Source organism: Mesoplodon densirostris, chromosome 12 (assembly GCF_025265405.1).
Source record: "Mesoplodon densirostris isolate mMesDen1 chromosome 12, mMesDen1 primary haplotype, whole genome shotgun sequence".
NCBI classification, from domain to species: domain Eukaryota; kingdom Metazoa; phylum Chordata; class Mammalia; order Artiodactyla; family Ziphiidae; genus Mesoplodon; species Mesoplodon densirostris.
The window spans coordinates 77151650-77178076 of NC_082672.1; positions in this window are offsets into that span (position 1 = coordinate 77151650).

Sequence of the window (26427 nt, forward strand, 5' to 3'; positions counted from 1 at the left end):
AAATTGATTGTATCAGAAATTCTTCTACATGCAAGTTCATCTCACCAGCATCCTACACAGGTAATCTGGGGCTTTTCATTCCAGTTTATCATTGTAATTCAGACAGTCTTGCTCTTAGTCTTTGTCTTAATTACTAAACTTTATAGAAATAGTCAAATTCTCACTACAGTTAATATTTCATCTGGCCTGTTGCCCAGCTCACTTCTTTGACTGTTGCATGTGCCTTAGAGCTTGCATTTTATATGCTCGACTCTGAGGAATCTCTCATATTTTACACCAAACAAACCCTGTGTTCTCTCCCTCTCTTTGATCATGTACCACTGTGTACTCTCAGAGAGTATGTGACAAATTAAATCTACTTAAAGACATTTTTACTTTAAGATAGATATTAATTCTTCCCCAAAGATCTAAGTCCCATTAAATATAATTGTGCAGGCAATAAGACTATTTTTAAACTTGTTTCTGGGTCTTTGGATGAAAAACATCCAGTTATAGCAGTGGAATGCCTTTTAGAGATTATTTACCATTCATTTTTGCAAATAAGAAAGCAAAACCTAAGGCAGTCATTTGATTTTCCCAAAGACACACTATTAGCTGATACCAGAACTGGAATGTTTATCCTCAGGCTTCCAGTGTATTGTTGTTTTTGTTGTTGTTTTTTACTATATTGCAACTCACATCAATCTGTGCAACCTTACTAAGTGCTTAATTTAATTATTAATAGTTGTTCATATTATCACATACTTTGCACATATAATGGATTAATGAGGCCTTATAGCAGTTGATCATTCTTTCCTCTAAAATAAAAGTAGTTTGTGCAAAAGTCTTAGTCTGAAAATTATTTTCTTAGGCTATATTTGGAAATGAAGTGGAAAAGTCAAACAATTTTAATACCTTAAGAAACTTTGTTCATATTACCCACTTTATTTCTAATATAGTATCAAAGTACGCTTGCATAATAATTTTATTAGAGAGATAGTCTTACCAAACCATGGTCAACACTATTATTTTTTTAATCTTTGTTAATTTTATGAGAGAACAATGAGGTATTATTTCAACAAAATAATATAATTTCCTAATAATATCAATAAATACCCTAAGATTGTGCTAAACAATATGGTAACAACTAGCCATAAGACCATATAAATTTAAATGAAATGAAGTTAAGAATTCAGTTCTTCAGTAGCACTAGTCACACCTAAAGTATTCAATAATCACATCTGCATACTGGTTACTGTATCAGACAGGGCTGATACAGAATATTTCCAACATCACAGAAAGGTGTATTGAGCAATGACATTCTAAAGTATTATTAACCCTAACCTACAGAGGAAGAAGCTGTGGCTTAGTGACACATCCATCCTCCTATATGTAATAAGTGGAGAAGTCATGTTTTGAATAAAGCATCTAATTCTGTATAACTTTTGTGTTTAATATATTTACCCTTGAAGAATAATTCTTTTTTACTGCTAGTGAAGGTAAACATAGACCTTTATTCAGCCATTTACCTTTCCTGTGTTTTAAATTGTTCATTTGCATGCAATAGTTTATTGAGTAAATGAACACCCCTTAAAATTTCTATCATCAATTTAGTAGTCTTTGTATTTTGTTTTTAGACTAATTCTGCATTATTTCAAAGTAAATACAGTATCATATAAAATTGGATAAAATTATATTAATATTGTCCCTACTGTTTCTTTTCCATTATCCACTAAGGAGGATTTTGTGTTGACCCATTCATTTCTTCTCTCCTCTAAGTTTCTTCCCTGCCAAACCATTCTTTGTTCTTCTGGGAAAATTTTTTAAAAAGATAATAGAGAAGTCATATGAGAGATGATAATGAAAAGAAGACATCAGAGGTGTCTGTTCCAAAGTTAACCATAAAATGTGCACAGGATCAGCAGAAGAGCTGCAGTGTTTAAAGATACTTGAAGAGGGATTAAATTTGAAGGGTTTAAAAGAATTGTTGTAGCTTAGGTTTACCTTCACATTGTCCTTTAAAAATAGATGGTGAAAAATTGAGTGACACTGAATGCTAGTTTTGGGGTTTCGGGTGCTAAATTGTGCTTGACTACAGTCTGAGACTGGTTACTTTGGATAATGGTGTTTTAACTTCTAAGCATAGTGATATACTTTGACAATAGAAAATTTACAAAAAATACTATACTGCCACATATATGCCATACTGAACTGAAAGAGCAAGGAAGTATGATGTGAAATACTTTATTTCATCAGTGTTAGTGTTTTTATTAACAGGAGCATTTTTTTTTTAAATTTTTTTGGTTGCACCATGTGGCATGTGGGATCTTAATTCCCTGACCAGAGATTGAACCCGCATCCCCTGCATTGGAAGAATGGAGTCTTAACCACTGGACTGCCAGGAAAGCCCAACAGGAGCCTATTTTTTTCTTTTTCATTTCTAAGAAATCCATTTATCTGAGGTATTTAGGACTCCACAATCATATTTTTCTTTTTAGAAAACCACAAATATTGTTAGTGATTAATAATATTTGTGCAATAAAAGATATATCTAGATAGATAGATAAATAGGTAGTAACCATTAAGAATTTGTCAGAAGAATGGTAGATTAGAACCCTCTGATTAAGAATACATATCTGTGCTTGTGTAAAAATACTCACCTTCTAACTTAAATGAGTGATTTCACATTATAACAGTGACAGCAAATACAAGCAAGTTTCTTAAATAAAACTTTATTTTAATTAAAATTTAAAAGTCCCATTTTGGGACTTCCCTGGTGGTGTAGTGGTTAAGAATACGCCTGCCAATGCAGGGGACACAGGTTCCATCCCTGGTCTGGGAAGATCCCACATGCCGCAGAGCAACTAAGCCCATGCATCACAAATACTGAAGCCTGAACACTTAGAGCCTGTGTTCTGCAACACCACAATGAAGAGCAGCCCCCTGCTCACCACAACTAGAGAAAGCCCACACACAGTAGCAAAACCCAATGTGGGCCTCTCACTGTTGCGGAGCACAGGCTCCAGACACGCAAGCTCAGCGGCCATGGCTCACGGGTCCAGCCACTCCACGGCATGTAGGATCCTCCCAAACAGGGGCACAAACCCATGTCCCCTGCATTGGCAGGCGGACTCTCAACCAGTACGTCACCAGGGAAGCCCAAGAAGTCCCATTTTAAAATACAAATTCCCAGGGCTTACCTGGTGGCACAGTGGTTGAGAGTCCGCCTGCCCATGCAGGGGACACGGGTTCGTGCCCGAGTCCGGGAGGATCCCACATGCCGCAGAGAGACTGGGCCCGTGAGCCATGGCCACTGAGCCTGCGCATCCAGAGCCTGCACGTCCAGAGCCTGTGCTCCACAATGGGAGAGGCCACAACAGTGAGAGGTCCATGTACTGCAAAAAAAAAAAAAAAAGAAAAACAAATCCCCAGTGACTATTTTCTCGAGATACATTATACCCTTTTACTTCCTTTCCCATATTTTAGTTGGTTGTGCTTGGAGCTCTCTGGTAGCCTTGACAAGATAATTATACAGGGAGTAACTTCTAAATATCATTAATTATATTAAAATGACACAATAAAAGGTTGTTAAACATCAAAAGGTTCTTGGTGTCTTGCTTCTTCTGATTAATATTTACTTCTTAACAAATGGAAATAGAGTCTTTTTATCTCATAAAGTTCCATTCTTTTCCTGCATGCCTCCTTCCCAGCACAGATTTTATATTTAAATTCATTAAAACAGAATTTATAGGAATTTGAAAAGTTAGAAGAAGCTCAAGACAAAGTTGCCGGAAATGTTGTTAATTTAGCCTGAAGCAAGGCCGTGTTGCACATGTGTATTTCTGTACCCTATAAAAATCTATGGTTTTGTTTGAACAGAAGAGTAGATACACAAAAGTGTACAATCCTCCTTTGTAGACAATCTACTGAAAATCTCTTTTGACTTGCATAGTTGATGCATACTTAGGGCAGGTATACTTCCAAGTTGAAATGTTCCAGAGATTAACAGTAAAAACTGCTTCGAGGTGTTCCTGGTTCCATTTTACCACTTCGCCATCTGGGTAGACATATGAGGATCAAGTCAGCAGATTTTGGAAATGATTATCATGGAATTTATTCTTTTTAGCAGATGATTTTTTGTTTTGACGCTCCCACATAAATGTAAAACACGAACGATGTTCTCAGCAGAGGCAAATATGAAGCATGCATATTTCAAGTTTCCTCTCCATCAGATAAAACCACTGCAAACTGAGCTTGACAATGTCCAGCTGCCTGTCCAGGGTAAATTTGAAATTGAGTGTGCATTAATGTGATATGTTGTTCTTTTTGCCCCCCAAATAAATTACCTTCTTTCAAGGCAAATGTAAATATGAGAACAAGCTGTAATGTGACTTGATAATGAATTCTCCTTCAATGTATCCTTGAAACTTGTAACAAAGCAGTACAATGTTTTAGAAGGAATTAAAACATAAAGTATCAAAGTACTCCAAGATTCCAATAGGTTTTCAAAATTAGACATTCATTCTAAAATATTTTAAAGTTAATGTTCTTTGGTAACATTTCCTTTGTGCATGGAAGTAACACTATGCAATGTGCATATGTCTCTAGCCTTTAAAATTCTAATACAGAGTGTGAACGTTATTGTTATATAGTTTATACCCTTCTTTGCAGATGATTAATCAGTACACAATTATTGCAGTCTTCTCATGAATTTAAGTAGAATTTTCAAAGTATAAGAATATGGTAATTGCTTTGATCTTATCCTTCTATCCAGATTTTATTAAATAAATCATCATACTTCTCAAGTTGAACTCTGGCCATAGAAGAAAAAAATATATTTAAACAATATAGCAAAATATAAAATTGAAATTATATTACATGTTTACAAAAGATCTGTGTATGCTGAATCAGAGTATCTGCAAGTTTATTTTATTGGATTATTTCCTCCAAGCAGTGGTTCTTAACTGGAGGCATTTTATCCCTCATGGAACATTTGGCAATGTCTGGGGGAGTATTTAGTTTTCACAACTGGGAGGTTGACTACAGCTGGTATCTACGGGTAGAGTCCAGGATGTGGCTAAACGTCCCCACAACAAAGATTTATGTAGTCCATAATATTGAGAACCCTGCTCCAAAACATAGGTAAAGATCTACATACTACCAGAATTTGACAAGTAAATGCAATAAATTATGTACAGATAAATATTGTAGAATCTCAAAATCTTAGGAAAATGGGCCATCTGCTATGACTTGTTTGCACACACACACACACAAACATGACATGTATACATTGTACATATGTATCATATGTATTTATATGTGTGTGTATATATATAGTCAAACACACATATGTCAACTGGTTCTCAAATTATATTTGTCTCTGAATAATGTTTTGGAGCAGTTGATCTTTTCCTTAGTAACTAAGTTGCTATCCAGTCTAGATTCTTTATGTATCAAGTGATCAAAGACACAATTTTGAGTAGGCATACATAGACTTTCTCCTCCTGGTTTTTACTGCAACTATATAAGAGCAGTGCTTTTCTATTGTGGGGTTCATATTTTGAAAACCATCTCTTTTTGTGTCTATCCAATTTCTGGTTTGTTGATGTTCAGCCTCTCTGACAGATTCATCTTCTAAATTAGACATTTTTCATCTTCAAGATGAAATGTTATGTTCAATCACTTACTAAAATATAATTGTTGTTCTTGATATAGCTCAGCATATATTCAATCTGATTATCTAAACTGTGACTAAGAGACTGAGCTATCATAATTTTGGAGAGGGAAGATAATTATGGTCCCTGTCTTCTCCTTCAATCCAATTCCTGCCTCTACATAGAAAAGAGGAAAAACTCCATAGCTCAGTTCCTGCATTTGGAAGGAAGCAAATATACCCTGAACACTAGTCAGTCAAACAAAATTTCCTAATTGAAGACTGAAAATAATTCAATTCCATCTTGAAGATCCTCTGAAAATTCTCACTGGTGGGTAGCACCTAGACATCTGGAGGGAAATTTAAGGAGATTCCTCTCCCATTTATATAATGCAAAGTAGGTTACACTTAGCTGCTGAAGAACTCCTGCAATATAGGAAGTACAAAAAAGGATGTATACAGTACATCAGTTAGAGAACCTGACATTTATGTTATAGAATGTGTGTGTGTGTACATGTGTGTGTTGCTAATCATGTCTAATGTGTGGACCATATACACTATGTAATACACTATCAGTCTAATCTATTTCAACAACTGTGAAGTCAGTCTCCACTCAGCATCAAGTTATACATCTGTCACTTGGAGTACACTCACCCTCCCATGTTTATTCCTTAGTTCCTTGTCATTAGTTTGAGACTGCTTTTCTATTTCTTTACATGATGTTTAAGCAAAGTCTCACTGATACAGTAATCTAAGACACTAGAATTTATGCTACATAAACATATTTAAATTGTGAACTTTCTCTGAAAAAAATCATATCTTTGCCATATAAAATAACATAACTAGAGTATAGAAGCAGGGGTAAAAACACTATTATTATTTTATTTTAAAAGAAACCAACAAGGGTCATACCTGTTAAAAGTATAGGAAAACAATTGATATAAAATGGGCAAATACGGGCACCAAAATTCTGTAGCAATACTCGATTATAACATGATTATCTTTGATAATATTTTATAGTATTTTCCTTGTCATTAAGATAAAAAAAACTAAAAAAATATATATTATAAAGAATTCTCAGAACTCACACACTTTGACATAGGCAACATTTAGCGAAACCCTATGTTGGAGGAAGAAGGATTGTAATTGGCAGAAGTGATCTCAAATCTGGGTGTTTCAGGCAAAAGTACATGTACAGTTAATGGTGTAATGGTGAAGAAAACCACCTTAATCTGGGGAAGGGTTACCAGGAGATTAGGTTTAGACAAGGACTGGCAAGAGTTGGGAGTACTTTGAATGCTGAGAGGTTACTATAGATACAATTAGCCATGTCTTGATATGGAAACATTGTTTATTTTAACTAGGAAATAAGATTTTAAAAGATGGCTTTTAGGAAAGTAAATCAGACAGTAGTTCTTTTAGGTTCCTGAACCCAATTCCAGCATGTGTCTGTAGAGGCTTCCCCACTCCAATAAGAAATTATTGGACCCCAGTACGGTGTCTGAGAACTCAACTCAATTCTGACACTAATTGGAAATAGCAGATGCCACAGGTGAAGGGCTCAGTCCCCCCAAAATTACTCTCCACTTCAGATGCAAAGCACTAGTCCAGGTTGTTACTTCTGACAGACTGGCTATAATCAGAGGCTCCCATAATCCTTTCCTTGGGTTTGATTAACTTGCTAGATTGGCTACAGAACTTAGGAAACCTGTTGACTCACTACACTACCAGTTTATTACAAAAGATATTAAAGGATACAAATCAACAACCAGATGAAAAGGGTGAGATCCGGAACAAAGGAGCTGCTGTCCTTGTGGAACTTGAGGCCCATCACAGTGTCCATGGAAGCGTTCTGTATTCCCATTCCAGAACCTCTCCAAACCTCCTCCTTCTGGGTTTTTATGGAGACTTCATTACATAGGCATGATTGATTAAATCATTGGCCATTGATGATTGATTCAAGCTTTAAACCCCTTGTCCCCCTGGATATCAGGAGGTGGGACTGAAAGTTCCAACCCTTCATTCATGGTTGGTTCCCCTGGCAGCAGCTCCCATCCTTAAGTACTTTCCAAAATTACTGTCATTAACTTAAACCTAGTTGTGGTGGAAAGGGGCTTGTTATGAATAACAAGACACCAATTTCATCTTTGGATCTGAAATCATTTCAGGAACTGAGGACAAGTAACCAAATTTTATAACAAAAGATACTGCCATTGCTCTTTTCACTCAGGAAATTCAAAAGGCGTTGGGACCTGTGAGCCAGGAACTTCAGTTAAAGACCAAATGTATATGAGAAATATATTTTGGTTATCTGAATGACCAAATACATATAGTTCATATAAATCACAGTATCACAGTAGTATAACAAATGTTTAAGGAGGTATATATTGAATTCTAAGAAACAAGTGAAATAGGTATTGTCATTCTTTTTTTCTTTTTTTTTTGTCCTTTTTTTTTTTTTTTTTTTTTTTTGCAGTACACAGGCCTCTCACTGTTGTGGCCTCTCCCGTTGCGGAGCACAGGTTCTGGATGCACAGGCTCAGTGGCCATGGCTCACGGGCCCAGCCGCTCAAAGACATGTGGGATCTTCCCAGACTGGGGCACGAACCCATGTCCCCTGCATCAGCAGGCGGACTCCCAACCACTGTGCCACCAGGGGACCCCCGGTATTGCCATTCTTAATGAGGAAGATTACATGAACTTGATCATAATATTATTGGAAGATTTCAATACAACCCTGTTAAAATGAAAAATATATATATTAGAAAGCATATGATAAATAATTTCAAACTAATATATTTACTCCATCAAGAGACATAGACACATGTGATGCATATATGCATAAGTACATGTATAAAAATATCTCCTGAAAATAAAACATTATTTTATGATGATGATGATGATGATGATGATTGCATAACTTTTATGAAAATAAGCCTGGGCATTGAAGGGAAGCAGAATTTGCCACCTCAGAATATGTCGGCTAAGGGTTACTTTGAGCTAGTTATTTCAGAGAAAGTGCAGACACAGAAGAAGCTTTGAAAACTAAGGAGAAGTTACCTTTCTTTTAAAGAAACATTTATATGTATACAGAAAATCTCCATTTGTAATGGTATCTCCTCTGTACCAGGAAGAGAAGAATGACTTTAAATCTCTAGATTCTTATCAATGAAGAAGGCAAGGACTTAAATCTGCATAACAACCTTACCCTTTTCTACAGTGCTTTTCCTGGTAACCTCCAGTAACTGCTCCCTGTTCCCACATACACACACCTGTACCAAACACTTTATTTTGTCTTTATCTAGAGTTGTTATTTAAGGTGGTGGCTTGGGCCATTTCTCAGAGTTACTCAACTTTCCTGGGCATTTCATATGTATACAGGAGGTTTACATGCCATTAAACTTCTGTTCATTTTTTTCCTGTTAATCTTTTTTTTCATTATACAGGTGTCTCATCCAAGAACCTAAACTGGTTAAGGAAAAAATTATCCTTCCTCCCTCACAATATTAACAAAAAACAATCTCAACAAGTTGAAATTTTAAGAATGTTTGAAAGCTGAATGCATGTAAACCATGAAATTAAATTTATTCAATAAAATTAAAAATAACTAAAAAGTAGATGAAAGTAAGTTTTGTAACTATAAGGGAATTATGAAATAAATTACTAAACATCTATGCAACAAAGATAAAATATAAAATAAAAGTACCATCTACTTAGAAAACAACAAAAAGAAGAATATTCTAAATAAAAACCAATGGGACACAGATAACTGTATTTTCAAATATCTTAATTGCCTTCAATATTAAAAAATAAACATGGAAAGTAAAGGACACATTATTTATTAAGAAGTGAAATAATGAACATAAAAATCAATCATAAAACATATGAAGAAAAAAACAATAAAAACTGAAATTTCAGACATTTTTAGTGTAGAAACTATTAATACGTCTAAAATCTAATTCTTTTTTTTTTTCTTTTGTGGGCAGCAGTCATACTTTTTTTTTTTAACATCTTTATTGGAGTATAATTGCTTTGCAATGTTGTGTTAGTTTCTGCTGTAACAAAGTGAATCAGCTATACCTATATATATATCCCCATATCTCCTCCCTCTTGTGTCTCCCTCCCACCCTCCCTAAAATCTAATTCTTTTAAAATATTAATTGGTGATTTCCTCAAGATTAAGATGTTTTAAAATGGAGAAGATTAACTGTATAAAGTTGGAACTAAAAAAGAAAACTCAGTAAGAGATAGAAAAATGTAAAATAATCATAGGAGTAAGTTAAATGTAAATCTATGGCAACAAATCTTAAAGTACCATTTAATATAAATATATAGCTAAATATAAATTACAAAAACTGATCAAAAAAGAGTAGAGAAGCTCTATAAAGATTGTCAAATTATGAACATTCCAAAATACCTTTTAGAAATATACTTTGCAATTCAACTTAAATTAATCCAGATGAAAGAATTTGAATTTAGCACAACTTGTTTCAAATAAACAATGTAAAAAGTAAGGTCACAGAAACATTTTATTCATGAATGTGGAAATAAGCATTTTTTTTTAAGTTTTAGAAAATCAAATCCAGCTGAATATCAAGAAAGATTGAATACAGAATACTCTGGAAATACAAAGGGGAGAAGAATTGTTTAAACTAAAATATGCCTTGGGACTTCCCTGGTGTCACAGTGGTTAAGAATCTTCTTGCCAATGCAGGGGACACGGGTTTGAGCCCTGGTCTGGGAAGATCCCACATGCCGCAGAGCAACTAAACCCATGTGCCACAACTACTGAGCCTGCACTCTAGAACCCACGAGTCATAGCTACTGAGCCCGTGTCTCACAACTACTGAAGCCTGCATGCTTAGAGCCCATGCTCTGTAACAAGAGAAGCCACCGCCATGAGAAGCCCATGCATCACAACAAAGAGTGGCCCCTGCTCGCCATAACTAGAGAAAGCCGGCACTCAACAAGGAAGACCCAACGCATCCAAAAATAAATAAATAAATTTTAAAATAAATAAATTATACCTTTTGGCATAAGATTATTTTAGGCTCATTATTTTTAAAAATAGCAGACATGAGAGAAGTTCTGAAAGCCAAGCTGAAGTTACCATTTTATTAAAAAAAATTGCATTTCTAAGAAAAATTTCCGTTTTTAAGGATGTCTCCCTCTCTGTGCCAAGAAAAGAAGGATGACTCTAAAGCTGTAGAATCTCTTATCAATGGAGAAGACAGTGACTTAGATCTGCATAACGACCTCACCCTTGTATACCCTTGTGCATTTCCTGCAACCTCCAGTAACTGCCTCACCTCCCACCCACCCCCACCCCCACCCCACCCCCGCCCCCACCCACTATCTGCAAACAGCTTTTGTCTTTATCTGGAGATGTTATTTAGGTGGTAGTGAGGCAGGAGATATACAGTCAGCCTCCTATGTACACTTCCAGATAAAAATAACAACAGGAGCAGGGTAAAGAGCTGGACTTTGTCTTCAGTGGACACTTTAAGATAACAGTAATGGCAAAGAGGAGCTGAGCCCTGCTCAGACAAAAGATAAAGAGACCACACATTCCTCATTCTCAAGGTCAAGGAGACCACCCCGACTACACATGTGCAGAAAGTCTATTTGGCAGTCAAAAGGGAGGGGGGCACCACTCCATAGTAGATGATGTCAACCTACCCTTAGGCCTCTTTGCTAGGATCCAACTTGGCTAAGAGATGCATGCATACACAAGGGAGGACCCTGAGTAATCCAAATACGGACTCAGAACCAGGCAAAACAATATGATTGGCCAAAGGAAACCTGGAAGAAATGGCCCATAAAAGTGATTCAAACTATCACAAGGGCACTACTCTCTCCCTGAGTCCACCTATGTGTCTATTCACATGTAGTCTTTTTTCCTACTAACAAACACTTTAGTTGTTTCACCACTTTCCTTCTCTTTGTGGAACTTAATTTCTCCAAAGCTAATGGGCCAGGGTCTTTTCACTGGCCACTGGTCTAGTGGCTAAGATTCAGTGCTCACATTGCTGTGACCTGACTTCAGTCTCTGGCCAGGGAACCCGAATCCTGCTTCAAGCTGCTGAAGGCTGAGACCATCAGAAAGCAGGAGTCTGGGCCATTTTGGGGGGATACTCAGTTTTCCTGGATCTCTCCCATGTATACAGGAGGTATATATGCTATTAAACTTCTTTGGTTTTCTCCTGTTAATCTGTCTTTTTTTTATTATAGGAGTGTCTCAGCCAAGAACACAAAACAGAGGAGGGTGTAAAAAATTTAATAAACAGAAACCTCAATTAGACTTGGGAAACCAGAAGGGAGAGCTCTCACACCCTGTGATGATATAAGGAAAGAGAAAGACTCCTATCCTTTCATGGTAAGGACTCAGCCAAGGAAAAGCCATGGACTCCTTCCTCACTAAAGATCCCTCTGCTCCCAACTTCCTCTTCCCCTCTATAAGGGTGTTCTTCTTCCTTTGTCATTTGAGAACTTGCACATGCTCACCATGATGGTAGACCCCAAATTTCAATTTCTGAATAAACTCATCTTTGCTGGGGAAATATCTGACAGTGTATTTGTTTTAGGTCAACATTTTGGTGGTCGGTGTGGAGACCAGAGAGGTCCTGGAAGGCTCTGGTGCTGGTGAGCAAACAGGTGCTGCACCCAAAATTGAGCCTATTGTCACTCACTTGAATTATGACAATAAAATGTTATTGAATGAGATAAAATTAGATCTGAAAAAATTTAAAAACATGACGTATTCTTGGAATGTAGCACTCTCAAAATTAATATATAAATTTGATTAAATTTTAATGGGCTTTTCAGGGTGATGAAGATAAAATCATAGCAAAGTTCATATGGATATACAAATCACTGACAATAGCCAATAAAATTTAGAGCATTACAAAAGAAAAAAAAAATGGGAAGGAAAATTTGTCAGCCAGATAATAAAATACATTATAAAGCCTCTTTAATTAAATGATTAAATCATAACCCTAGAAAGAGAAAATATACCAATGAATATTGAATTCCAAACTATGTTTTAGTATATATGTAAATGTAGTATACTGCAACAGAGTCATTTTATTCAATTTGGAAAAGGGTAGTTAATTTAATAGATGATGCCAGCACAAATAACTAGCCAATGAGGAACAAAATGAGGCCAGAACCCTACCTTCGCTATATATAAAAATAAATAAATTTCAAGTAGATTAAATGTTTAAATATAATTGTTGCTGTTGATAACTCAATATGTATTAAATCTGATTGGCAGATCTCATAAAAATAAATTTAAAATATATAATATAATTTTGGGGACTACATGTACAGTTTTAAGGTTCAGATGCATCAGTTTTAGTAAAGGGAAATTGAAGAAACTATTATGGGGAAGATTGGCAGAGATGACTCTAAAAATGAAAACTGCTCAGTCAAGATATCAGAAAGTCAAGAGAATACATTAAATATACAAATATATATATAATATATATATAAATGAAAAACTAAAAAATAAAATAAATGCAGAATTTATTTAGAAAGATGATAAAATATATTATTGGGTATTTAAAAATATATCTATATCTTTTAATATCCAATAATATAATTAGGAAGAGAAAACAAAATAAAAATCAGTAGACCTAATCAGCAGTTTTTAAAAATGGATTGTGGAATTGGGCAAAAGATGTAATTAAAAAGGCAGCTTAATGAGATTTCCATGGACATGTATGAAGAACAGTGTTTTCTCAATGTAACGTGTACATGTTGAAGAGAAGGTAAAAGCACAGAACCTGCTGGATAACAAGGGAAGTAGGAAAGCAATGATTCTTAAGATTTACTGTGCATCAGACTCCCCTGGAGGTTGTACAGGAAAATACAGATTGCTGGGCCCAGTCCCCAGAGTTTCAGATTCAGGTGGTCTGGGATGGACCTATGTGCATCTTTAAAAATGATCTTCAATACTGCTGCATACTAGAGTCATATGAGGAGATTTTTAAGAATACTAATGCCTGGCCACTATGTCAGACCCATCTCCACAGATAAACTAAAGTTGGGATTTTTTTCAATCTTCCCATGTCATTCTAATGAGCACACAAAGTTGAGAACTATTGTAGTAAAGAAAACCTCAAGTGGAATGGCACTGGTCATTCAATGAGGGCTATATGAAGGTATCTACCGGGGGAAAAGAGGGCTTGAGGTCACACTGAAGTTGTTTAACATTTCAGCATGACTTGAGACTCCTACTAAATTTTGCAATCTCATGTATAGGACTGGTTCTTTAGAATAGCTAGAGTCCAATAGAAATTTCTGCATTGATGAAAATCTTCCACATTTGTGCTGCCCAGTGCAATAGCCACTAGTCACACGAACCTCTTGAGCACTTGAAATGTGGCTAGTGCAAGTGAGGAAATTAATTTTTAATTTTACTTAATTTTAATTAATTTAAATAGCCACACATAACTAGTAACTGTATATTGGACTGTGCAGATTTAAAATTTCAGCAAGTACTGAGCTGATCTCCCTGTTCTATGTGGCTGCTTCCCATCAGCATGGTCTTTTGCGACCACCTACCGGGTTGGGATAGGGAGGGTGGGAGGGAGGGAGACGCAAGAGGAAGGAGATTTGGGGATATATGTATATGTATAGCTGATTCACTTTGTTATAAAGCAGAAACCAACACACCATTTTAAAGCAATTATACTACAATAAAGATGTTAAAAAATAATTTTTCAGCAAATAACTTAGCCACAAACTATCTTCCAAAGGAAGTAATTGAAAAGAACACAGAAACCTAGCTGTCCTGATGTACTGCTGCCTAGACAGACAAAATACAGAAGATTGCTTCCACTGCAAATTAACAGCCAGAACAGAGACTGAATACTTCTCTCTGACCTGAAGTATTTGGTTGTCCTGACATGCCCGCACAGTGCAATTGTGGCTTCTTTGTTTTTCCTATATTGGCATTTTTCCTCAACTAATTCTGAAAGAGAACTCTCCCTCCTCCAGCATGTTTCCTAAGACACAAGTTTTTCTAATCCAGTTTCTCCAACTGGATTTGAAGGAGTGCATATTTCTTAACTTTTGATATAACTTAAATTCTTATACTACTGAAACAAACTCCTAAGTATTTTTCCCCTGAATTTGAACCAGCATCTTTCATAACTTTCTTTGCTTAATTCCCAGTAGAGCAATACTTAGGTCCATATTTCTCTACAACTAGTATTTTTGTAGAGTTACAACCAGTATCTCTAGAATTATAGAATATAATTGGTATTCTAAATTAATTTTTGAATAATATATTCAAATGTCTCAAAAATTAGAAATTATGAAAAGACATGATAGTACAATATTCCACTCCCATTGCTATATCCTATACAACTAGTACAACTCAAAAGGTATGAGTTTTATTTGTATCATTCTTGTTTTAAGTATGTTTAATATTTAAATATAAATAGACAGAGAAAAACATATATGCACATTATAATTTACACTTAATAGGATATATAGAAAATCTTTCAAATTAGCAATAAAATTTCAGTTGGAATTGTATCAACTATCTAGATAAACTTGGGGAAAGTTGACATCTTAATACTATTGAAACTTCCAACATATAAGTGTAGCATCTTTCTCCATTTCTTAAGGTCTTGTTTTAATTTCCCTTAGCTATCTTTTGTAGTTTCCATTGTAGAGGCTTTCCACCTCTTTTGTTCAATGTTTTTCTAAGTAATTGATTGTTTTCATATGATCATATGCTGTTTATTTTTATTGTGATCAATAATTGCACACCATAAAATCCACCCTTTGAAAAATTGTTAGTGTGAAGTACAGCATTGTTAACTATACCTGCATTGTTGCCCAGAAGGTCTCTAGAACTTTTTCATCTTGGCTGAGTGAAAGCCTATGCCCACTTGCACAGCAGCCTTCTGTTGCCCCCTCCCCACAAGCCCTAGCAAACATCCTTCTACTTTCCACCTCTGTAATTTTGGCTACTTTAGATATCTCATATAAGTGGTGTCATGAAATATTTGTCCTTCTGTAACTAGTTTATTTCACTTACTATAATGTCCTCAAGACTCATCCATGTAGTAACGTATGGCAGGACTTCCTTTTTAAAAACAAATAATATTCCATTTTATGTGTATTTTATGTGTATAACACATTTTCTTTATTTGTTCACCTGTTGATGGACATATAGATTGTTTCTAACTCTTGACTTTTGTGAACAATGATGCAATAAACATGGGAGTCGAAATATCTCCTATTCTTTTAGATAAATACTCAGAAGTGGGATTGCTGACTCTTTTGATAGTTCTATTTATAATTTTGGTGGGAATCTCCATACTGTTCTCCACAGCAGCTTCACAAATTTACATTCCCAACAACAGTGCACAAGTGTTCCAATTTCTCCACATCTTCACCAACACTTGTTATCTCTTGTCTTTCTGATGATAGCCATCATAACAGATGTGCAGTTATATTTCACTGTGGTTTTCATTTGCATTTTGGGATGATTAGTGATGCTGAGCATCCTTTCATAGGCCTGTTGTCCAATTGACATTTGTGTATCTTCTTTGGAGAGTGGTCTACTCAAGTCCTTAGCTCATTTTTAAAACAGGTTATATGTTACCATTGTTGTTGTTTGTTATTGAGTTGTTAGAATTCCTTATATATTTTGAATATTAGCCCCTTATAAGAATTATGATATGCAACCATTCTCTACTATTCCATAGGTTGCCTTTTCACTCTGTTCATTTTTTCCTTTACTGCATAAAGCTTATATTTGATGCAGTTCCATGTTTCTACTTTTGCTTTAGTTGATGGTATGTTTGATGTCATATCCAAGAAATAATTGCCAAAACAAATGTCCTGAAGAAATTCCTCTATGTTTTCTTCTAAGAGTTTTACAGTTTCAGGTCTTATGTTTAAGTTTTTAATCCACTTGTGTTGATTTTTGTGTGTGTTATAAGATAAGGATCCAATGTAATTCTTTTGCATTTGAATATCTAGTTTTACCAACACATTTGTTGAAGGAACAATACTTTCACCTTTGTGTGGTCTTGGCACCCTTGTCAAAGATCATTTGACCATATATGGCAGGATTTATTTCTGGTCTGGACTTTTTCACTGTTCCATTGGACTATGAGCTTGTCTTTATTCCGGAACCATACTGTTTTGATTACTGTAGTTTGGTGATATGTCTTCAAGTCAAGAAGTGTGAGGTCGTGCTTTGTTCTTCTTTCTCAAGATTGTTTTGGTTATTTGGGGTCCTTTATTTATTCCATATAAATATTAAATTTTGTTTCTGTTTCTTCAGAAATTATCATTAAAATTTTGACAGGCATTGCATTGAATCTGAGGATTACTTTGGGTAATATAGATGTCTTAATAATATTAAGTTTTCTAATTCAGGGACATGAGATATCTTGTCATGTATTTCTGTCTTCTTTCTTTTCTTTCAGCAGTGTTTTGTAGTTTTCAGTGTATAAGTCTTTCATCATCTTGGTTAAGTTTATCCCCTAGTATTTTTTTTTGATGCTATTATAACTGAGATAGTGTTCCTAATGTCTTTTTCAGATTGTTTGTTGTTAGTGTATAGAAAGGCAACTGATATATTTATGGTGATTTTGTGTTCTGCATCTTTGCTTAATTTGTTTATTAGTTCTAAAAGTCATGTGTGCATGTGTTTGTGTGTGTGCATGTGTGCATGTATAATATTTTGGGATTTCTATGTATAACATTATGTCATCCTCCACAAATAATGATAATTTCACATCTTCCTTTCCAATTTGGGTGACTTTTTTCTCTCTCTCTTTTTTTTTTTTTTTACCTGATTGCTAAGCTAGGACTTTCAGTACCATGTTGACTAGAAGTGGCAAGAGAAGACATTCATGTCTTGTTCCAGGTATTAGTGGAAAAACTTTCAGTTTTTCACCATTGAGGATGCAGATAGCTGTGAGCTTTTTATATATGAACCTTATTATGAGTGGGTCTCTTTTAGATGATATATGGTTGGATATTTTTTTATGGATCCATTCAGTCATTTCATGTCCTTCAATTAGAGAGTTTAATCTATTTACCTCCAAAGGAATTACCAATATGTAAAGACATACTATTGCCATTTTCTTCATTATTTTTCCAACTTATAGCTTTTTTGTCTTTCTTTTCCATTCTTGCTGTCTTTCTTTTTGTTATATTGTTTTTGTTTTGTTTTGTTTTATTTTTTTAATGACATGCTTTAATTCCTTTCTTTTATTCTGTGTGTATCTTCTATAGGTATTTTCTTTATTGTCACCACATGGGTTACTTAAAATTTATTATATTTATAACATTTTATTTTTAATTGATAACTTTATTTCATTTGGACACAAAAATCTACTCTTTTGCTACTCCTTGCACACATATTTTATATTATTGATGTGAAAAATTACATCATTTATATTTATATATCTTTAATGTTTATATTATAATAATATATTTTATACTTATAGTTATTTTTAATACTTCTGTCTTTTAAATTCTATATTAGAGTTAAAGTGATTTATGTACCACCATTACAGTGTTACACTATTCTGTATTTGTCTATACATTTATATATATCAGTCAGCTTTATACTTTCATATGATTTTGTTTTGCTATCTAGTGTCCTTTTATTTCAACTTGAAGGACTCACTTTCACATTTCTTCTAAGACAGGTCTATTGGTGATGAACTCCATGAGCTTTTGTTCATCTAGGTAAGTCTTTTTCTCCTTCATTTTGAAGGACATTTTTGCTGGATATAGTATTTTTCATTAGCAGTATTCTTTGTTTGTTTGTTTTTTTCTTCCAGCACAGTTGTTTTATTTGTGGTTGCTATAAGGCCTCCATAAAACATCTTATAAATATTACATTCTATTTTAAGCTATTAACAACTTAACTTGAAATGCATACAAACACTCTACACTTTAACTGCTCCTCTCCACATATTTTTGTCATATGGGTTATGTCACAATTTATATCTTTTATATATGTTGTATCTATTAACACATTGTAGCTATAGTTATTTTAATACTTCTGCCTTTTAACTTTTATTCCAGAGTTAAAAGTGATTTACATACCATCAGTACAGTATTAAAGTATTCTGAATTTGACAATATTCTCACCTTTACAGTGAGTTTTATACTTTTATAAGTTTTCAAATTATTTCAACTTGAAGAACTATCTTTTGCATTTCACATAAGGCATGTCTAATGGTTACAAACTGCCATTGCTTTTTTTTTTTTCCCTCAGAAAAGTGTTAATCTCCTCTTCATTTCTGAAGAACATCCTTGTGGGGAAAATTATTATTTGTTGGCAGGATTGGTTTTTTTGTTTGTTTGTTTTGTTTTGTTTTCCCCAGCATTTTGAATATATCAAATATATTATCTTACTTTTTCCTTGTCTGTAAGGATTTTGCTGAGAAATCTGTTGATAAACTTATGGGGCTCCCTTTTATGTGAGGAATTATTTTATCTTGCTGCTTTTAAATATTTATTTTTGTCTTTGATTTTAGACAGTTTTAATGCATTATGAAGAGGATCTTTTTAGATCGAATATTTTGGGAGATATATGGACTTCATGAACTTAAATTTCTAGATATTTTCTTATATTTGGGAAGTTCTTAACCATTATTTATGTAAATAAGCTTTCTGCGCCTCTTTCCCTCTCTTTTCTTCTGGGGGTTCCAATAATGCATAGATTATTTATCTTAATTCACATAAGCTTTCTTCATTGTTTTTTTTTCTTTTTTCTTTGTTGTTGTTGTTATTGATCCTCTCACTGAATATTAAATGACTTATGTATGAGCTCACTGGTTCTGTCTTTGTTTGACTCTGTTGTTGAAGTTCTCTACTGAATTATTCAGTTCAATCTTTGTGTTCTTCAATTCTAGAATCTCTATTTCTTGTTTTTTATGGTCCCTTGGTCCATGGAGAAAAGATTGGAGCCTGAGTCCACTGGAGAAGGCCTCGGTTTTGAATCTGTGGGTGGGCCTGGTACTTGAGTCCAAGGTGGTAGGCTTGGAACCAGAGTCTGCAAGTGCAGGCCTGGATCCTGTGTCACTGGGGGCTGACCAGGTGCCAGGTACTCCTGGGGTAAACCTGGTTACTGGGTCTTTAGAGGCCAGCATGGCACTGGGTTGGTGCAGCCTGGAGTCTGGAGTCTAAACTGATACAGGGATGAGCAAGGAGACTGGGTCCATGGGAGCACACCTGGAGCCTGAGCCACAGATGTTGGCCTGGCACTGGGGAAGCTTTGTGCTGAAGTCTGCAATAATGTTAGTTGCTCACTTTACTCTCCCTCCCACCCACAGGGAAAGTGTCTCTCTCCACGCAGGGGGTGGGAAGAAAGTGGATAATATGAAACTGTCTTTCCTACCCTCTTCAGTGTGTCTTCTCTTATTCCTGTGCTTCTCCCTGTAATCATTTACCTGGAATTCATAGCTTTTGTGAAGGTATTTTTGTACATGGATAGTTGTTCAAACTGATGTTTCCTCAAGGGGATGATCACTAGAAACTCCTATTCTACCAACTTGCTGAAGTTACTTGCCTCTCTATCCTTTGTTTTAAACACTACATACAATGTAATATAAATACAATAAACACATAGGTCATTATTATATTAACCAATCAAAAATTAATTGTTTCAATTTTTAATATGTTCATTAACCATTCCAATTACAGCTATGTGTTATAGAACAGAGAAAGTCCTACAATAATTTATCTGATCAGTTTTATTCTCCTATATGAATGCTGGGATGTGGCATTCTTATTTTACTGTGTTCCAATGAGTATACTAGAAATAAATAATTTATTTGGAAAGAGAAAAATTAGTTGAAAGATATTAAAAATCTGGGGGAATTACATTAAGAATACTCTGGACCAGTTTATAAGTTTAGCATGATATCTAGCCAACAGTCCCTGATACAAAAGTTCCAACTTCATATAAAATGTCTTTATAGACAGCAAAGAAGATATAAACACAATTATTTAAAATTAAAGTATTAATCTAAAATTTTCCTCATACTGATGGAATATTTGTTAATTATATTTTATCTAGAACACCACGGGTTTGAATTGTGTGGGTCCACTTATAGATAGATTTTTTTTCCTAAAGTAAATACTACAGCACTACATGATTCACTGTTGATTGAATCATGGATGTGAAACCTCCCATATGGAGGAACTGCATATTTGGAGGGCTGACTATAAGTTATGCAGATTTTCAGCTCTAGAGGGTCAGTGCCCTACGCTTCATATTGCTCAAAGTTCAAATGTACAATGAGAAAGACAATGGTTGGCTTATCCATACATATCAATAACCAATTATCAATTTATTGCCCCTCAAAATTCACCTTTCAGCATCTGGTCTCTAAAAATGTACTGGACTCTTTAAGCACTTCTTCTTTACAGTGAGCACAGTGTTAAGCTTTATCTACAGAGTGTACTAGAAGGATATAGTAGAAGGAAGGGTGTTTTTATTTCTCATTACGGTGTGTTGTGCAGTTTCTTAATTAATTTTCTACTCCTGCTGCACAGTAAGAAGTGCAGCTATGTGGAGACATCTAGTGGTGACCTGTCCCAGCTGCTTGCCCAAAGCACACAGTCCCTCAACAACAATAGACCACCCAAATCTGGATTCAGTGACCACCTTCCCAAATCTTCCCCAAGCAGACACTGCCAGCTCCAGTCCTCTCATATGAAACAGTGCCCCAGTTCATTTTAGGCAACGGCACACCAGCCTTGGCTTGCTTGTACCTTAGATGGTTATTTCCTACTTGCCTGATTATAGTAGACCAGCTCTGGCTCATGAAACCCAGAAAATATCTATGCCATCCACTGACTGCTCCACACCTTCTCCAATGAGGTTCTAAGTCCAGCTTTGAGAAGAGAATGCTTCTGTTTCTCAGTTTGTTCTCCCTCAGGTATGCTCCCTCAGATGTAGTGTGGATTTTAGATATAAATTTTATATCTTAATAATTAATCTCCTCTTTAACATAATCATTATTTATATCCCTTTTAAATAATTCTGTAGTTTGTCTCCGGATTAGACTCAGGCTTATACATCATGCATCTCTTTTTGAAAGAAGAGGTTGACCCATTTCAAAAAAGATGGAGTTTTTATTTTGTTTTTATATTTGTTTTTTGGGTTTTTTTTAACCAAACTGACTCAGGTTCCAAGCCAGATAAGAATAGAAATTAGGCAACACCCCTGACCCTGCTGACACAATTTTTGATGAAGGAAAGTTTGTGTGATAAGAATAATAATCTTTCTTCACTCTACTATTGTTTTATATTTTTATTTATATTTCCAGAGGAGTGGGGTAGAAAATGAGACTAGATAAGTGTTAAAATGTCATGGTGTATTGTGAAAATTATAATCCATGCTAGTAAACTGTAAAATAATTAGACAAACAAAAACAATATATAGTGCAAGAAAGACATTTGTCCCAAGGAAATATAAGACCAAATTGAGAACAAAGATTTTGGCTTAAGAATTACTTAAACTTTGATACACCTCTGTATTCCTCTTACCTGGAGAATAGAGTAGGAAAAGTATGTATTTGGAAGAGGACATACAACTAACTTCTGATTCTTGACTTTATCTCTGAGGAAGAAAAAAACTTGTTTACTCAAAGAGTTTAGGGAACTTTGGATGAGATTTATGAGTCTTTGAAAAGATATATCACAGATAATCTATGACACATGGATTTCTGTGGTAAAGGTGGTAATTATTTGCTACATTTTATTGTGGCTTGCTTCATGTATTGATCTACTCATTTGGATATAGCCTTGATTTTCCGAGATACAAGAGGTATAGAGCCTCTGCTCTAACCCAGCTCTTAGGATGAACATTTCCACCCATCAACTTAGATACATGCATTCCCTGCTTTGATAAATTATTTTTCTTAAAATCATAGATTTTACTATATATATAAATTATATCTGAGCCCCCAACTTACATTTACAAGTTTTATATAAAATCATCTTCTGTGCTATAATCTTAGGCTCTCTAGACTTATAAAATTATACTACATGTGTTTTCACTAACACTATAAAACTGGTAGGGTTTGTGTCAGGTTTGCCACAAACCTTCAGTTTGTAAAAATGCAATATCTGCAAAGTGCAATAAAGTGGAGTGCGATAAAATGAGGCATGTACAGGCATGCCTGTACACTCTTAGGCTGAAAATTATATCTTTAGAGGTTCTAGACAGAAAATATAGGAAGAGCAGAAAAGTGTGCAAGTCCTCTAAAACTTGAGAAATTTCCCTCATCCCATTTCTATTACATTTGAAATTTTTAATTTTAATATACTAAATCTTATCTGAGTATCTATTAAACAGTGGAGGAAGAAATAAGTGTAACCTCTCCAACAGGGACTGCTCTAGGTCAAAGGTTGGTAAACTATGGTGTATGAGCCAAATCTGGCATATTGCCTGGTTTTGTAAACAAAGTTTCATTGGAAAAGAATCACGTGTATTTATGTGCATTTACATGTTGTCTATTTGCTTACATATTCATGTCACTGAATTTTAGAATTGGAGAGGACCATAAAGATCATTCATTTTTATTCTCCCATTTTATAGATGAAGAACATGAGGTTTAGGGGAGTTATGTGACCAGTCCAGAATAATACCAGTAGCCAATTATGTAACAAGAGCCATAAATAATCCACAGCTATTTACACTTTGTTGCTACATCTGCTACCTTTATTTTCTAGCACAGGAGTCCCCAACTCCCGGGCCATGGACTGGTACTGGTTAAGAACTGGGCTGCACAGCACGACGTGAGCAGTGAGAGAGTGAGCGAAGTTTCATCTGTGTTTACAGATGCTCCTCATCACTCACATTACCACCTGAGCTTCTCCTCCTGTGAGATGAGTGGCAGCATTAGATTCTCATAGAAGCATGAACCCTACTGTGAACTGCATATGCGAGGGATCTAGGTTGTGCACTCCTTATGAGAATCTACTGCCTGATGATCTGAGGTGGAGCTGATGTGGAGATGCTAGCACTGGAGAGCAGCTGCAAATACAGATTATTATTAGCAGAGAGGTTTGACTGCACAGAGACCATAATAAATCAATTGCTTGCCAACTCATACCAAAACCCCATCAGTGAGTGACAAGCGAAAACAAGCTCAGGGCTCCCACTGATGCTGCATTATGGTGAGTTGTATAATTATTTCATTATATATTACAATGTAATAATAATAGAAATAAAGTGCACAATAAATGTAATGTGCTTACATCATCCTGAAGCCATACCCTACCCCCCACCCCAGTCAGTGGAAAAATTGTTTTCCATAAAACCAGTCCCTAGTGCCAAAAAGTTTGGCGACCACTGTTCTATCACACTTAGAGGTAGGCTAGGGCATTGTTAGCTTGGGCCACTGGTGTGTCTTGATACTGACATGTGTCACTCCAAGGGAAGTAGAGAAAACTCCATCTGTCTTTTTCCCTGTTATTGTGATCAGGGAGGCCATATAGTATATTAGGACCCTCCAACATCCTTGGTCCCTGAATGTCTCCATATAGTAGAACTCCAGTTGACTGGTTGGGGAATATGACATGAATTTGAAATAAACTGTACTTTGAGGAGTAGTCAAAGATGGTGATGTAGTAAGTCCCTGAGTTTACTTCCTCCAACCGAGACAATGAATCTATACCTACATATAGAGCAATCTCTCTTGAAGGCCTGAGGACTGATTGTACACATAGTGTACATAGAAGGACCACACAGAAAAGATGAAAAAACAGTATCCATGTTAACCCCATCCTCTATGTGGTAATCTGTAGTAGGAAGGGATATTGCTGAGGGTCATGAGCACAGACTTGCCCACTCAAGGTTACAATGAAAAATCAGTAGTTTAAAAAGCACCAAGACTATATGAGAAGTGAATTCATTTACTAGCTCTAGGGATTCTGCCAAACAGGCAGAGAATTGCTGGAGTTCTCTCCACGGTCAGAGGCACAAGCAAGCACCATTGTTTAGGGTTCCCCTTGGACTCCTTCTGGCCCATGCCTGCCTCAGCCCCAGCCAGATTACCAAGTTGGCCTTGGCCCAGGAACTGATCCCAGCCAGGGTCTGCTATAGCCCCAGCCAGCTGCCAAAGTTTCCAGGTGTAAACACTCTACCCACTGCCACTCCTTCAAGACCATGAGAAATAATTATTTAACCTAATTCATAAGAAAAATTAAACAAAATGAGGAGACAGATGAATGTGATCCAAATGAAAAGCAAATAAAACCACAGGAAACAAACCTTAATCAAATGAAGGTAAGTAATTTACCTGACAGAATTCAAAGAGACAGTCATAAGGAAGCTCACTGAACTTGGGAGATGAATGGAGAAAATCAGCAAGAATTTCAGCAAAGACTTAGAGAATATAAAAAAATAACCAGTCAGAAAAATACAAAATATGATATAAAAGTACAATAGAAGGAATCACCAGCAGATTAGATGATACAGAAGAATGAATAAGCAATCTGGAAGATAGACTAGTGGAAATCATCAATTCAGAGCAGCAAAAAGAAAAAAAATTAAAATAAGGATAGTTTAAGGGACTTCTAGATCAAGCATACTAACATTTGCACTATAGGCGTCCCAGAATGATGAGAGAGAGAAAAAGAAACAGAAAATTTATTTGAAAAAACAGTGAAAAGACACTTCTCTAACTTGGAAAAGGAAACCAGGCCTACAGGTTCAGGAAACACAGAGAGTCCCAAACAAGATGAATCCCCAAATATCTATACTTAGACATATAATAATTAAAATAGCAAAAGTTAAATATAAAGAGAGAATCTTTCAGGCAACAAGAGAAAAACAACTAGTCACATACAAAATGAAACCTCATAAGACTATCAGCTGATTTTCAGCAGAAACTTTACAGGACAAAAGGGAGTGGCAAGATACATCTAAACAGCTGAAAGAAAATAAACAAACAAACATACAGCTTAGAATATTTTGTTAGGCAAGATTATCATTTAGAATTGCAGGAGAGGTAAAGAGTTTTCCACAAAAGCAAAAACTGAAGGAATTCATCACCACTAGACTGACCTTACAAGAAATGTTAACGATTCTTCTTTAAGCCAAAAACAAAATGCCACAACTGGAAACAAGAAAAGATATGAAAGGAAAAATCTCACTGATAAAGGCAAATATATAGTAAAGGCAGTGGATCAGCCACTTAAAAACCTAGTATGAAAGTTAAAAGAAAAAAGTAAGAAAATAAACTATAACTACAGTAAGTAATTAAGGGATACAAAAAATAAAAAAAGTAAAATACAACAACAAAAACATAAAGTGTGGGGGATTAAAAATATAGTGAACAAAGGTGAAGCCTAAAAGGTGAGAAGACTAGTTTGCATGTGTTTGTCACCCTTCCTAGTTCCCTGGTGAGGTGGTAGCTGCCACTTCAGAAAAAAGGGCTACACCCCTTGGAGAGGAAATCTATCTGACTCATTCAAATGGCTGTTGTTTATGTGACTTGGTCTACTGAATGGAATTTGTGGAGGTTTTGTTTGTTCTTTCCGGAAGTGGAGAGGTGAGAGTTGAGTGGTAGCTACAGCCCATGCATAACCTTCATTTGGCCTAAAATTACATTTCCCAGGAAATTGGACTTTGGACATAAAACCATAAAAATTCAGCAGCATAAAGCATAAACCATGTCCAATTTTTAATCAATGTAAATTACACTGCTAACAGAGATGTATATATGCCACCAACAGCCGTATAATTTTTCAAAAGGTACTCTTTGAATAAACTCTTACAGTTAAAATTTAAT